The following is a 14075-nucleotide window of genomic DNA, read 5'->3' on the forward strand; positions in this document are numbered from 1 at the left end:
CTGCCTCCTCCTGTGTGTGTCTCTCATGAATAAATAAATAAAATCTTAAAAAAAACAACTAGTATTTCTAGAATATATTACTCAGTTTTTAAAAATTAGAAACAGACTCCAGGATCAATGAATATTTATCAAAGTCTCCAAGAATTCAATCAAAAGTAGAAACTTGGCACATTCAGTTGGTGTCCATTAAACAAAATTTTTGCACAGAACTTAAATTCTCATGAATGTTATTCTCATCTGAAAGAGGTAACAAGAAAGCAATAGAATTAATTCTTTTTAAAAAATAACCACTTTGTTTTTACCCCTAGATTTGAAAAGCATGTAGGAAATTTAAATATATATAGAAAAATATTTTTTAAAGCTTGGATCATCTGTTGTAGATCTGTTTCCTCCAAACTCACAAAGAGAGATCGTATCTTTTCAATGTCTGCCTCATAGTATATTCTCAACAAATCGTTGAATTAATGATTGTGAAAAAGTCTAGAGTTCAAAGAAACTTTGGAATCAAATGAGAAATTCTTTGTTTTCACAACAAGTAAACAAAATTTTTGAAGGCATCATTTTTAAAAATCTGGTGCACTTTTTTCTTGTTGGTAACTTTAGGGAAGCAATATAATAGACAAAGGGCTCTAGGGCTAAAACTACCTGGTTTGAATCCTGACTGCCACAAGTGACTAATCTCACTAAGCTTCAGTCTATGAGATGGAACTATAACAAGTGGTAGCTGAAAGAGTTGAGATGTTACAGATAAAAGCTAGCATTCCATAAGTACTCATTGTTAGCCATTATTCATATTACTTCATATGATACTACCTTAAGTTCATACAATAAAGATAACTTTTTTACTTTCTAATTTTGTAAAAAAGAAAGCAAAATAGAAAAAAGTACAAGGATTGTCCATGGATAGAAAGATAAGTAGTAGTGGATTCAAATACCTGCTCCACAGACCTCCACCCACTCCCGCTGATGAAAGCGATGGCTCTTCTTTCTAGAAACTGAGTCTCCACATAAGATGCTGCATCCAGTTGCAGGAGGTTCTGGACTCCTGGGAATGAAAAGTTACAGGGTCAAGAGGCCCTGGGCTTCTGGACTATGCGCAGATGCCAGTCTGCAGTGTGTCCATATAGAGAAGTCAGAGGGAGGAATGTGAGCAGAAGTCAGGAAACATGGGTTCTCACCCATTCTGCTACTAACCCCCTGTGACCTTGGGCAGGTCATTTGATGTCTCAGATCCCTCCTAGCTCCCAAATGGGGTTTTGCCTGGACAATCTGGATTTTTTAAAATAAACCCTTCAAATTTTAATTAGGTTTTCTTAATTCATCATATCCCTTGAAATGGAAATTATTACAATTATTCCTTTTATCCTACAGATTCATTCAGATGTAAGACTCTATGAATCTGTGACCTCTGAAATTATGTTAAAGAAAGGCAAACATAAACTGTTTTGGAAAATAAAGAACTTTATTTTAAATATAAATAACTAAAACAATTTTCTGACTTAAGATTTGAGATAACAGGAAGATGTCCTTCATAGAAGTAAAGCAAGATGATCTTACTGGATAATGTAGAAAACTGAAAAAAAACTGTGTGTTTCCTTTGAAAATTACCATATTTACTTCTTCACTCAGCAAATATTAATGTCATGCCTATGTGGCACCCTCTCCCTTTCTGCAGGTGATCTCACCCCTCAATAGAGAAAATCTAATCCACCTGATGTGAAGTCTCTTATCTTCGTTGCTCTACACCATAAAATGTACCTGTTTTGGCAGCGACTCCTTTCATTTCATTACTTCCTCTCCCTTCCCACTGAACTCTCCCAACCAGCCTGAATTACACTTATTGCCCCTCTGCTTTGGTGCATGGACCCTGGCCCTTTAAGCCAGCCTAAATTAGTATCTTGGCAGCTGGTGGCCAGGAAGGGCAAGCCATAGACCCTTCCTTCAGTGCTGTGCCCAGCAATCCCCCAGGACCCTCCTCACTTCACTTTGCTCTGGACCACAGTCTGGTCTTGGTTCTTGATCCTGGTCCCATTCTTAGAATGGATAGAGAGCTTGACTGCCCTGACTGGCCCTCAGTGCTCTCTAACCCTCTCTATGCTCAGGCATTGTTCCCAGGCTGCCTCTTGTGGGATTGATTCTCTGTACTAGCACTGCCTGCCCCATCCCACCACCTGAAAGGAGTTCCTAAACTCCCAGCCAATGCCCTAGCCAGGCCCAACCCAACTCCCCATAGTGGTATCAGAATTTTGGACACAATCTTGGGGCATCTGGGTGGCTCAGAGGTTGAGCATCTGCCTTTGGCTCAGGTCATGATCCCGGGGGTCCTGGGATCGAGTCCTACTTTGGCTCCTTGCAGGGAGCCTGCTTCTCCCTCTGCCTGTGTCTCTGCCTCTCTCTGTGTGTCTCTTCTGAATGAATAAATAAATAAAATCTTTTTTAAAAAAAAGAATTTTAGACACAATCCTTAAGGCTCCCTAATAATCTGACCATGCTATTCCCTCAAGTGAGCACCCCTCCCCTCAAAAAAAAGAAACTGAAAAACACATTTTATAGGTAGCTCCTCACCATCCACTCTCTTTTTCCTTCCTCATCCCTCTCACCACTAGTAATGTTTCAACCTTCTTTCTCCTCAACCTTTCTGGGGCTCTCACACACTAGACACACTAGGCTTGAAGAATCACTCCTACCGCTAAAAGCCACAGCTACTCCCATGCCCCTCCTCCCAATCCTTCTAGAAAAATCCTCCCCTTTCCAGCCCTGTACCCTCAGGCACAGCACACTTAAGATCCCTGCTTCTCCCGTGCGCACACAGTCTCCTGGGGAGGAAGCTTGTTTCCTTCCTGGCAACAGCCTCCCCAGGCCTGCACTCCTTCTCTTCATCTGGAGGGCAGGAAGTAGAAATCATATTTATACTTTTGTTTTCCCGTCATCCACTGACCTTTCCTAGCATCCTAGTTGTATGGCCTCAAACAATTCTCTTAACCAAGGAGAGACTCTAAGTCTTTACACCTGAGAGTTGTTAACACTAAGGAATCGTTGAAATGTAAGCTATTACTATCACAGTATATAAGACCTAATAGCACTTAAACTCCAACTAAAGACAGATGCACAGAATTTGCAAGCAGGAGGCTTGGGTTCTAACTCAAGTTTTCATACCAACTAACTTTGTAGGCTCATACCCTTTTCCCATCCACCCCAGGGTACAGTGCCCCCACTGAGTATAAATCACCATATTCTTATAAATCAACAAGGGCTAGGAGAAAGGAAATGCAGTTGTAAGAATTAAGAAGAAAACAAACAAGAAGCTAAGATGGAAAAGACAAGGAGCTTGATCAGATGAGGATATGAGGTCCTTTCCAGCTTTGGGATCAATTAACAATTTTCTAAACATAAATAAGAATTCAAACAAGGGCTAGGAGAAAGGAAAGATCTTAAGGGTCTTGAGGTCATTGTACAATGGGAGAAGTCTTCCTGACCAAGGAATATTCTGAGACCGAAGGAGGGACAGACTCACATGTTACGGAAGAGAAGCAGTACAAGCAAAGGCACAGGAGTAGGGAGAGAAAGGCAGTGGGCAGCCGTGTTTCTGAAGGCCAGATCACCTTGGTGTCTCTCTGGGGGCTCACCTTGTTTGATACAAGACTATAGTAACACTTTGGAGGGATGAATTTCCAGGCCACAGTGACCTTTAGTCTCCCTCTTCCCATTCGTGAGGGAGGCCTCCTGGAAACCACAATTATATAAGAGGACCCCAACCACTCTGACTATTCTCATAGGTTCAGGAAGTTAGAGTGACCAGCTGGTGATCCAGAGCTAGTATTTCAATAGCCAACATGTGATACAAATTGAAACATCCACCTAGCCTGAGTCCAGGCCTCCTTCAGAGATAATCTTCCAGAACCAGGGAGGGCTTGGGTTCAGGTTGACAGTCGCATAGGCTACAGGACATATGGAATTTAACTGCAGAGTGAAAGGCAACCATGTATTTATTCAACAAATATTTATTATGCATCTTCTATGACTCAGACCCTGCATTAGGTGCTGGTAGTAAAATGATGAACAACACAGAAAAACAAGCTTTGTGTTCATGGAGCCTATATTCTAGTGAAGGAAACAAATACAAAATAAGTAAACAAACTAAGGAAATGCAATTGTAAGAATTAAGAAGAAAACAAACAAGAAGCTAATGTGGGAAAGCAATGGGAGAAGCCACTTTACAATGGGTAGAACAGGTCTGGCTGAACAATGGAAGTTAAGCTGAGAACAGATGGTTACAAAGGGACAGCTCTATGGACAGTAGCAAGGAACATTCTAGGTGAAGGGAACAGCATGTGGTGGAAAAGAGTTCAGTGTGTTCCAGACACTAGTGGAAGGCCCAAGTTGGATTAGAGTGGAAAGATGGGGTAAGTGACATCAGATGAAGAGATGTTGGCAGAAGCCAGATCATGTAGCACCTTGTAGACCATGAAAGGCATTTGTGTTTTATTCTAAAATGTTATTTTATTTTATTCTAACTAGAAAGAAAATATACTGATGGTTTTTTTAAAATTTTTTTATTCATGATAGTCGCACAGAGAGAGAGAGAGACACAGAGGCAGAGGCACAAGCAGGCTCCATGCACCGGGAGCCGGACGTGGGATTCGATCCCGGGTCTCCAGGACCGCACCCTGGGCCAAAGGCAGGCGCCAAACCGCTACGCCACCCAGGGATCCCTACTGATGGTTTTAAGCTGGAGAATGGCATTCTCAAGCAGACTGTTCTGAGGGGCTATCTGGAAAGTTTGGAAGGGAGCAGAAGCATGGGCTTAGTTAGGAGCCTAGAGCAGTGGTCTAGGTGGGACATGAGGATGGCGTGGACAAGGGTGTGGCAGCAGAGTTGGAAAAAAGTACAGTACGGATTCAAGCTGAATTTTGGATACAAACAACAGCATGCTGTAATTAAATAGTTAAGTAGCTTTAAAAACAGGGAGAGGAAAGAAAGGACCATCTCAGTGTATTGTGCTGAAATAGGAAGGAGCCTTAACGTCTTCTCATCTTATAGAAAGGGAACAGAGGTCCAAAGGGTTGGAGTGATTGGTTCCAAGATACTTGGCTGACTCATGGCAGAGCCATGACCCAAACCCAGGATCTCGGCCCTTCAGCCTAGTGGTCTCACTTCGCTCCCTTCTCCCAAAGCAGCAGAGCCACTGTCATGACCTCAAGCAGGAGACCTCAGGATGCTCTGGGCATGCAGAGGCTTGATCACTCCCTGCGCAGCACAGCAGACAAAATCATGGCCCTTGACAGGAACAGGGAATACAGTGACGGCGATGACTATCTACTAGCTCCCTTCCTAGGTGTTGGATACTGACCTTAATGTTTTGCACAAATAGGTCATTTAATCCTCGCAACCACATTATGAGATGGGTACCATTTTTAAACTTACTCTACAGACCCATGAAATGAGACACAAAAAAAGATAAATGAGCTGTTTCCTAAGCCCCATGAGAACCGTGCACTGTCTCAACACTGTCTAGCTGCCACATCTAGGTCTGAGCAGGGGAGAGGTCAGCTCCTTTTGCTCCCACAGCATCTGCTCCACTCTTCTCATATTACCTGTTGTATGGTAGTGATATTTTCCTTTTTAGCTACAGGAAGTTTTCTGTGGGTGATTATATGGGAATAATTAGTCTTTATGTAAGCGCTGCCTTGCAGGATATGAAAGACATAACTTGCAGGCAGCCAGAGAACCCAGGAGGCTGCTTGTAATCACTAGGTTTCATTGTCTCCAGGAGTAATTATGGATTTCAACCACAAATCACCACTTCAATTGGGTCTACACACCTTAGCTTCTCTAGCAATTTTTCTAGGGAAAGATGAAGGACGAAGTCACAGCAGCCTGTGGTTCTTTTTCCCTGCTGGAGGCTTCTCGTCAGGAGCAGGAAGCAGATATTGTTTCCTGCAAAATTAATGTCATGGTCTAATCACAGCCATCTGAGTCACAGGACCTGGGAGCCAAGAGGGACCTTACAGGGTCTTAATTCAGGCTCTTTGAGTGGCATAGAATGGGTGCCCACATCAAACCACCTAAGCACAAAAGGGGATCAGGGTATTTCAAGACCCCAAGAAAGGAAGTTCAAGCAAAGGCCTCAAGTCAGACTCATGCCTGGAACTGAAAGTAATCAGCGTTCTCTCCTCTAATTTGTCATAAACTCAGTGGAAAACACCATTCCGATGATAATAGCAACTCTCTAACATGTATGCACACACGCTCCCCAAAGCCCACACTGCCCCACCACATCTTCTCCCTCACCATCCTCTGCTACCAACACCACCACTCTTCACTCCAAAAGTTAGTGGCTTAAAACATTTTCTAGAGAAATCCCATCACAGCCGACCCTGAAGCTATATTCTCCAAGCCCCTAAACCATTTGGTCAGATGTTTGTTTCCATTTCTCATTTAACTTGCCCTTAAATCTAAGTGAGTGGGAAATATTTAAGTTGTGTTTAGCAACTGGTCTGTAGGAGGTTAAGAGGGCCACATATTAATTAGTACTTCTATGAAAGGTAGAGTCTAGTTCACCTCGCTTTGCATCTGAGCTGGCTTCAGTGACTTATTTCATGTGGTAGAAGTATTGTTCTGAAATCCCTGAGGCTTGTTCACAAGAAGAGTCGCAGCTTCCACCTGGGTGTCTGGGGAGCCCCAAGCTTCAGTGTAAGAAGTTTATGCCACGGCTGGTGTGCTAGAGGCTGTGTCTCTTCTGAGTAAATTAATAAAATCTTTTAAAAAATGATGAAGAAAAGACTATCTGTAAAAAGAGGATGACATCAGACCTACCTTATAAGGTTGCAAAGACTCAACTGATTTTATATATGTAAAGCACTTAGAACAACACTGGCCCATAATAAGTGCCCTGTTAGTATTTATCATCATCATCATCGTTCTAGATGGGCCACATGAAAACACTTGCTAACCTTAGCTAGGCACTAAAAATTAACTCCTCAAAGACTGGTTTTTCAGGACTATACTGGAAAGCAAAGGAAGGAAGAAATGTGGTTTATAACCACTTTATATATATGCAAATTACCAGGCTTAATTCATTTGGGATTCTAAAAGTAAATAAATTTCATTTCAATGCGTCATCTAATAAAAATAATAATGTCATTTTAAAGCTCTCAGGTGTCTGTCCCTACATGAATTGCAGGGATGATCACATTACATAAAGAGTTGGTGATCAAAGTCATCATTTTGTGCCAGTGACCACTTTTCTTACAATCCTGAGTCCCAGAGAGACTTGCTACAAGCTAACTGTGTAGGAACAAGTAGCCTCTTCTCCACCAGTCATCAAAAGCTGGGGCTAGCCTGATGTCAAAGCTTCAAAGAACCACCTCAGTAGAGTATTACAATCAGCTTTAGGTGTCCTGCCAGACGGGCATACCCTGAGTTACATGAAAGTGTTGTACAAGCTTCTCACACCAGTGGTCTTTCTTTATAGAAATAAATACTGATGCCAAGGCACTTGGGAGTTTGTGGAACATTAAAACCTAATGATGGAATCCAGAAATTTCACTTTCTAGGAAGCAGAAAATTCCTCCGGCTTTCTGGAAGAGATAAGGTTTGACATCAGGCACATCCTTCTGGTTTATTACCATGGCGAAGCATAGGAATAGTTTCAGGGCATCCATATAACTCTTCCTATCGTTCTGGTTCTTAATCCACAGGTCAGGGAATCAATGTGAAAGCCCTGCCAACCATTAATGATATCTATCTCAATTATGCATTATAAATATGACCCTTGTACAGTCTTGGTAGGAATGTAAACTGATGCAGCCACTATGGAAAATAATAGGGAGGTTCCTCAAAAAGTTAAAAATAGAACTACCATTTGATCCAGCAGTTCCACTTCTGGAAATGAAATCTCTACCTTGAAGAGGTAACTATAGCCATGTGTTCACTGCAGCATTATTCACAATAGCCAAGATATGAAAACAATGTAAATACCCATTGATGGAAGAACAGATAAAGAAAATTATATGTAAAGAATATTATTCAGCCACAGAAAAGAAGGAAACTCTGCCTTTGTAACAACATGGATGAACCCTGAGTGCATTACACTCAGTGAGGTAAGTCATACAAGGAGAGAGAAATATGAGCTCACTTGTCTGTGGAATCTAAAAAAGGCAAACTCAAAGAAACAGAGTAAAATGGTGGTTACCAGGAGCTGGAGGGGGGTGGAAATGGGGATATATTGGTTAAAGGGCATAAACTTTCAGGTATAAGTTCTAGGGATCTAATATACCGAATGGTGACTATAGCTAACGGACTTGAAAGTTGCTAAAGAGTAGATCTTGAAAGCTGTTACCACATATACAAAAAAATGACAATTATGTAAGGTGATGGATATGTTAACAAATCCTATTATAGTAACCATTTTGCAATATAAACATGTATCAAATCATCACATTCCACACCTTAAACTTATACAATGCTATATGTCAGTTATATCTCAAACAAGCTGAGAGGGAAAAGGAAGTAATCAATTGCTCAATAACCACCTGTGACTAGTGGCTACCATATTGAACTACACAGATAGGAAAAGCTTCCATCATCATAGACTGTGCTATGAAAGAGCTGTAGCTTTTGGATGGCAGGGCCAGAGTGTCATGGAACAACCATGGTTGAATATATCGATGGAGAGAAGGGCTCCTTTCTGTTCCCTACACCTGGAATGCCATTGAGGAACCTCTGAGCTCCCTTCTGAAAGAGATGCCAGGAAGACCTGCACAGGCCCGTGGGGCTGTCAGTGACACCTTGTGGTAACCAAAGCAACCACGGTTAAAACAGCCCCTCTTCTTGGAGAGCTGAGTTTCTTTCTTTTTCTTTCTTTCTTTCTTTCTTTCTTTCTTTCTTTCTTTCTTTCTTTCTTTCTTTCTTTCTTTCATTGTTTTTTATTGGAGTTCAATTTGCCAACATATAGCATAACACCCAGTGCTCATCCCGCCAAGTGCCCCCCTCAGTGCCCATCACCCAGTCACCCCAACCCCCCGCCCACCTCCCATTCCACTACCCCTTGTTCATTTCCCAGAGTTATGTGTCTCTCATGTTTTGTCACCCTCACTGATATTTTCACTCATTTTCTCTCCTTTCCCTTTATTCCCTTTTACTAATTTTTATATTCCCCAAATGAATGAGACCATATAATGTTTGTCACTTTTTCAATTGACTTATTTCACTCAGCATAATACCCTCCAGTTCCATCCACCTCAAAGCAAATGGTGGGTATTTGTCGTTTCTAATGGCTAAGGAATATTCCATTGTATATATAGACCACATTTTCTTTATCCATTCATCTTTCGATGGACACCGAGGCTCCTTCCACAATAAGTCAATGAGAGAAGGACAAACATTATATGGTTTCATTCGTTTGGGGAATATAAAAAATAGTGAAAGGGAATAAAGGGGAAAGGAGAGAAAATGAGTGGGAAATATCAGAGAGGGAGACAGAACATGAGAGAGCTGAGTTTCTGATCTTCAGTTCTCTGAGCACAAGTAACAAGAACCTACCCACTGTGCTTAAGAAAGATGATAACATTATCACTTCCCATGCAGCAGTGACTGTGCTAAGTTTTTTAAGTGTGTTTTCTCACCTAATCAGGACAACCACCTTATGGGGTGGATGTTATTATCCCTGGTTCAGAGATGAGCAAACAGGTTTGGGAAGACTTGAGGCTCATGAGGGTAGCAAGGCTGGGAAGAAGCCTGTTCTAGTGCCAGTGGGGCGGGTTTCATAGTCATGTAATTTGAATATTCAAAGAAACATGACCTCCTTCCTACCCCCAAAATGGTGCAGTTGGATACAGTATAGTGTGTATAAACACAGAGCACTGGAGGAAAGTTGCACACGTTAATTTTCTGTCCATCCTTTCATCTATTATGGGGCTGCCTTCTCACACTTTTGTAATTCACAGCAATAAATCACACTTCCCTATTCACAGATTCCTAACCCCAAATGAATATATTCAAAGGCTATACTTCAGCAAGTCGGAACAGTTTAGAAAACACATTCCATTAAATTTGAAATAATAAACCTGCTACTAACATATTACATTCCACTTAGGAAAGTCAAAGCATATCCATGCTGGGTTCATTTGTCAGCCATTTCAGAGACTTTTTATAAATGTGTAAGTAAGGAACAAAATTATAGTATTGCCTGCAAAGGTTTTTCAAGGTCTCCAATTGCCAATTTAAAAAAAAAATTTTTTTTTCTTGCAACTCAGACATTGACTTCTGCTGCATGTCAAGTGTGCTTTTCGTGGGCTTCCACCACCTGTCAATCATTCTGAGTCCTTAATTAGGGCTCTTCCAAGGAGACTGACATCCCAGAAGGTGATGCTTCCACATGGTTCCTCGCCCTCTTTTCCACATTAAAAAATCATGTCAGCAGACACGGTCAAAAGAGGCACTTGCTACTTCTTGGGGAGATATTTTAAAGGGCAGGTTTTCTGAGTGTGCGTAGGGGCGATGGAGTGAGCTTTGGGAATGCTGAGTCGTAGGAAGCAGGGTAGTAGAAACCTGCTGTGCTGACAAAATGGCGTCCAGAGCCCCAGTCGGGCCAACAGCAGCTAAATGTTGTTCTGCTGATTTTGTGTGGCTGAAAAGTTATAGGTGTTGCTCTGAAAAGTAATACTCAGCAAAAACAGAGCCGGACACTGCTGAAAGGGCTTCCAAGCACCAGCTGTGTCCACAGCTGCTCAACTTCCCAACTTAACTGATGAACCAGCATTCTTGTTTCGGGTGAGGATCATTCCATGTTGCCTCTGATTCAGAAAAGACAATGGGATCCAAGGGGAGGGATGTGAGCAGAAAGAAGCAAAGGGCAGAGGGGCTAGCCAGATTGGGAGAGAATGGTTTGTAGCAGGAAGAACATGATGCGAGGACTAGGAAGGGTAGCCTGCTTTGTTTCTGGAGAGCACACTGGCTACTGAAAAAGTTAAAGCATCGGATGCCACCCCAGAGGTGTGTGGTCCTTGCCCCATCAAGTCTTTTTGGAACCAAATTCAAGTGGCCCCATTTCTCTCTCCATTATGGAGAACGGGTGGATGCCAACACTCATCCCTGCTGCAGCTGGCCCCACTCAACAACTCAGGTTCCTGCATTGCTGTGACTCTGCCCCCAGATTCCAGGTGCTCCTGCTGCTCAGGCCCTGCTCTTGTGGGCAGGAGGGGAGGTCCACAGGTCTTCCTGCCTTGACATCCCAGTGGCTACTGCCTCTTTGTCACTGCCTCTGAACTTCGGACTCACACATATTTCTACCCCAAACATATTTTTCCCCAGCAAACATGACAACAGTCTCATTCAATCTTAGATGTCCTAGAATTACATCAGGATCCTCAAAAACTAGGGTGACCATAGCATTTTTGAGAATGAAGGGGCACTATTATTAGCAGGCAAAGACAACAGGCATAAACTCAGACAAACTGGATATATGTTCATTCTCTCAGAAACCAGCCACTCTAAGCTTTGAGGTTATAACCATCTCTGTGGGGAAGCAATTTTTTCTGAGCTAATGGGGGCACCACCTTGGCATACCCACTTTTCTACTTTGTGTGCTTCATCCTGAGTCCAGAAGCTCAGCATGGTTCAGCCAGATGGCAGGTGAGTTCCTACGTTCATGGAGCTCCCTCTCCTCCAGGGAATGAAAGGCCTTCACTTTCCTGTTCTTGTTCAAGAGTCAATCTCTGCTTGGGGGCCTCTGACCCCCATGGTCCCCCTTTCTCAGGACCCACCCACCCCCAGCCCTAGGCAAGGAGCTCTCTGATGAGCACTACAGCTACTGCTGGAACCACTGCCCGAGCTGCAGGCGGCCCCGATTTCTGAACGCAGGATGCATCTGCAAAGTTTGCCTCTTCTCAGTGAGACACTCGGGCCAGGGCATACACTGCGGACGTATGCATTTCTGGGTGAGTCTGATGCTTGCAGAGACAACAGGATCTGATGTTTAGATCAGAAGCTTCCAAGTCCTCTTTCTGAGAAATACAAAGAATGAGGCTGAAGGGAAGAGAGTATAATCACATTCTCTACATGAAACAAAATAGCAATTTCTAAAATGATGGACATGCTAATCAGCAAAGCACCTGCCTCTAAAACTACACAGGTTTCTTTTGAAAGTCCTTTATAATTGAGGCGAGTGCACATGGTGGGGGGCAGGGGGTGGGGCAGGGACTAGTGGTGGACCTGTAGATGTTTTATAACAAGGAGAATACGAAGTCTACAAGCATTGTTTCCAGAGCTTAATGAAGTAAAAATTCAAAACTGAATTTCTGCTGTGGTTTCAGCTGTCAAAAAGTCATGTAGTTATATTAGCGAGGACCAGAAGGGAACAGAAAAAATGAAATATTCAGATTATAGGTGTGGTGGGGAGGGAGGCGAAGACGGCTTTCTCTATTTCCTTTACTCCTATTACAGCAGCTATAACATCGCAAATCATTCAATGGAATGGAGCATTCTCTAACACTAGGCACTTCAAAAAGACAAGAATTCCATTGATGAAGCAAGGATAGGTCTGACAGCAGGTGCTCATGTCCCAGATCATGGCTCAACGGGAGAACAGCATCTTTCCCATCCAAGCAAGAGCCACAGGGCAGGATAGGGTCTCAAGAAGACATCCTGACAGTGTGATCATAACCCTACCAGAGCCCCCACCCCAGGGTATGACCCAAGGCAGACCTCACCCCCACTGGTGCCCCCAGAGCCGGACCAGCATCTCCTTGTGTTTCTCCAGGCCATCATCCCAGAAGGGAGGAACTGAACCCTCATTGAACCCTTATTGCTCCATTTCCCTGTAGGATCAGGCTGAGCCATTTATGTATCTTACGTTGGAAGAAACATTTAATCAGTCAAAACTTTCTCTGGCTGAATCCCACTAAACTTGACAAGTATAATTCTCTGATCCATGCTACTGCTTGGGTCAAAATGTAGTCACTCTCTGAATGCTGGCCTTGATTTTACTTGGGGGTGAAGATGAATAGCTGAAACCTCTGTGACCTTTTCCATGTAAACCTACCTAGAATTCCGTGGGCTGGGAGAGGCTCTGTGTACTTCCGGAGACATCTATGCTTTTAGGTCCTTTAAAAATATAGATAAGAAATGACAGCTGTACCAGGTACTAAGTAAGCCATTCCATACATGATGTTTACTCTCCCCCAGGACACCATGCCCTCCATCCTCCATCTACTCCTGTGCTATGACCCATTGCTGAACTCTGGGGGAAGAAGTACAATAAATATCCCCACTTTGCAGGGGAGGAAGGAGGAGCTTGGACGAAGAAACTTGCCCAGGTCACATTCAGGATTGGGCACAAGGCCTATGGACGCCAAAGCCTACACTCGTCAGTAAAAGGCTTCTATCACCTCGAATAAAACAAAAGACCTGTGGTCAATCATTGGAGTGTTTAAACTAGGGTTTTTTCTTTTTTTAGTTGTTTATTTTAACCTCCAGAAACTCTAGATCTGGAAGGGGCCATGGGCTGATTTTTGTAGGTCTCCTTTCTTTAAAGAAAAAGCTGCCATCTTTGAACCCTTGGATCAATTCAGGTCTGAAAAAAGGAGGTATTATGATTAGCCAAGTCAGCTCCTGGGCTCAGCCTAGGAATAGTGGAGGGGTGGGGGGCAGTGGGAGGAGAGTCCCTTATCAACACAAAGGAAATATGAGAAAACTGCGCTGGGCAGCTCAAAGCCATAAGATTTGCATCTATGGTGTAGGCTGGTCCCAGAATCTCCATGAACACACCAATTTGTTATTTCTTGGGGAAGGAAAGTGATTATCTATTCCCACCACTGGAACTGCTCACCCCACGGAATCTGAGTCTATAAATAAAGCTGATCTCCTCCATCAGATGGCTAAGCCTTCATCTAGCTTGATGTATTAAATATCAACGAGGCTAAAAAAGAAGCATGAAGAAAGCTGCTGGCAATCCTCTGATTCAGTGTGTTACTCACCAGCCATGACTAGGCATCTACATGGGCCACCAAACATGATCCTACCTGAGTTATTCTGCAGCAAGGACCTAGAGGGTAGAGCCTCATGGAATCAGGATT

At 43.0% G+C, this 14075-nt stretch overlaps 1 long non-coding RNA gene across 1 annotated transcript; it reads right to left on the bottom strand.

The window, feature by feature from the left end:
* Positions 1 to 4: 4 nt before the first annotated feature.
* LOC111097051 lies at positions 5 to 8448 on the bottom strand. The gene is made up of 4 exons (XR_005363312.1): positions 6562 to 8448; positions 5823 to 5937; positions 936 to 1045; positions 5 to 237 (listed from the first exon to the last, which is right to left on the bottom strand). It is a non-coding gene; the product is annotated as an uncharacterized LOC111097051 (long non-coding RNA).
* Between the last annotated feature and the right edge of the window lie 5627 nt (positions 8449 to 14075).

The sequence above is a fragment of the Canis lupus genome, chromosome 8 (assembly GCF_011100685.1).
Source record: "Canis lupus familiaris isolate Mischka breed German Shepherd chromosome 8, alternate assembly UU_Cfam_GSD_1.0, whole genome shotgun sequence".
Classification (NCBI taxonomy): Eukaryota; Metazoa; Chordata; class Mammalia; order Carnivora; family Canidae; genus Canis; species Canis lupus.